General features: G+C 35.8%; 1 long non-coding RNA gene across 1 annotated transcript; it reads right to left on the bottom strand.

Moving 5' to 3' along the window:
• Window positions 1-440: 440 nt before the first annotated feature.
• Window positions 441-1911, bottom strand: LOC141434203 (uncharacterized). Its single transcript, XR_012452028.1, has 2 exons — window positions 1683-1911; window positions 441-674 (listed from the first exon to the last, which is right to left on the bottom strand). It is a non-coding gene; the product is annotated as an uncharacterized lncRNA (long non-coding RNA).
• Window positions 1912-2218: the final 307 nt, after the last annotated feature.

Below are 2218 nucleotides of genomic sequence, written 5' to 3'. Positions count from 1 at the left end.
AGTTTAAAAAATTACGTGTAAAAGTGCCCATTGCGGCCTATTTACTGAACAAATTATTTGGATTTAGTTTGAGAATTAGGATAGTGTTTATCTCGGCAAGTTGCATAATTCCTGCGGGCTCGCGACGAATGAATCCTTTGCAAACAGAGTGGCGGGCATCAGCTAGTCAATTAACAATCTATAACCACTCACTCCCAGCGGCCGCCGAAGTGAGAGTAAAGGTGAGGGCCAGTTGCCGCGATATTTCTGCTCCTATTATTAGTCGTGGAGATGACGGTTGCATACATCAACATGTATCGTGTATGTATGTATGTGTATTGGCTAAAAAGCCAATTGTTTATTTTATTACATTGTCAACTGAATCTATAAGAAGTTGACTGATATGGAAATGGGTTATTGCAGAGATTGAGAGGATAAAACGGTAATTAAACTACGATAAGTAAGTGCTATAAAAAATCTATGTATTGAACTAATTCAATTCTATCCAAAGAAATAGGTTACCGGGTAAGGGTAGTAAGGATATACTGGGTAGTAGTAAATCATGGGCATTGCAGGGACCATAGGCATAGGCATAGAATCAACAGCCGGTTTTATTGTACAGTTTGTTGGTGATTGTGTTCTTCCAGCATTGAAATATACCATGAGCAGTAGCAGTTCAATTTTTATAAGCATGTCTGAAAAAAAAAAAGTTTAATTCATCAAGATTCTCAGCTATAACAGTTAGTTATAAAATACAATATATGCATATAGCTATTCGCAAGGTATCAAAAGGTAAGGTAAAGGTATGATTCATTGTTTCCTTGGTAAATTATAATCGTTCAAAATCGTGATAATTTGACGCCTACGAAAAGTAAACGGCAACGATTTATTCGGCTTCCAGAAATAGGTTCATTACCTAATAATTTATTCTGATTTATGCTATAAAATTGAAATAAATTACTGTTTTACGTAATATTCATCACTGACACAACTATTTTTAACCAGTTTATGTAAATTAGGTAGGTATAATTACCGACCGAGCTAAAATCGTTTTTTTTTTGTAGTTCACGTATTTGCTTCAGTAGAACTGTTTCAATCAACCTCTTCAAGTTTCATGGTTTTATCTTCGACAGCGACGAACTTCCACCATATAAACTTTCATCCCCTATTTCAACCCCTTAAAGCCTCTTTTTCGCGATAAAAGATGGCCTTTGTTCTTTCCCAAGGTCTATTCTATCTCTGTACCAAAATTCATCCAAATCGATTGAGCGGTTTTGGCGTGAAAGCGTAACAGACAGACGGACAGACAGACAGACAGACAGACAGACAGACAGACAGACAGTCAGAGTTACTTTCGCATTTATAATTTTAGTATGGATGGATTAATACTCGTATAATAATCGCTACGTTTGACAAATAAAGTGTCAAATATGTGAACTTACAAAAGTCCTAGGCTAAAAGTCAAAAATAGGTCAAATACAGAATAGTTTTGGTCAAGTTGGACTCTTTCCAAAGGATCAAATTAGTTTCACTAACATTTTAAGCAAAAGTTCTCATTACTTGCGACAAATTCGCTAAGTTGGCAACACTGGGATGCTTTATAACGGATGTTTTACGGATGCTTTATAATCAGCAACAACCTGTTAGTGAGTTAAAGCCACTGGCCTAATTTTAACTTCAACAGAGCTATGACGTTCAAATACCTGTATCTCAACTCGTGTATCCGCCGTTGTCTTCTCAAATAATAATTAATTGTAATCGTGATTGAATTTCCGGAGGCTTCCATTAAATTCGGGACAATAAATTATTTCCCTAAGTAATGGCTTTTAACGGGAATTTATTAGCGGCAGAGGTTTCGTAAAAACAATTTGTTGCGGCCGAGTCTTGTGTGGGATTAATTTTCTTGCTGATATTTGAATGGTTCTAGACATTAATGGTTAGCTTGTTAACTTAACTGATAAGGAATAGTTATGGCTTTATTAACTTCTAGTTTTGTCGAACGCATAACCTAGTCTTCAGTTTAGTGACGCAAAGTTATCTCGGCGAATGATATAAGATATAATACATTAAAAGAAGTACAGCTGTTATGATATTAGCGCATTGACAATGAAGCCAAAAGAAGCAGAGAGAATTGTAGTCTTTGGCCTCATACGTGATGTTAAAGAAAAGGATAATCGTAGGTATTTCTTTCGCAACGGGAGCAAAAAAGTTACAAAACGTGTATGTATGTGAGTGTTGT

Source organism: Choristoneura fumiferana, chromosome 13 (genome assembly GCF_025370935.1).
Source record: "Choristoneura fumiferana chromosome 13, NRCan_CFum_1, whole genome shotgun sequence".
NCBI classification, from domain to species: Eukaryota; Metazoa; Arthropoda; class Insecta; order Lepidoptera; family Tortricidae; genus Choristoneura; species Choristoneura fumiferana.
This window is presented reverse-complemented; position numbering and strand designations above follow the sequence as displayed.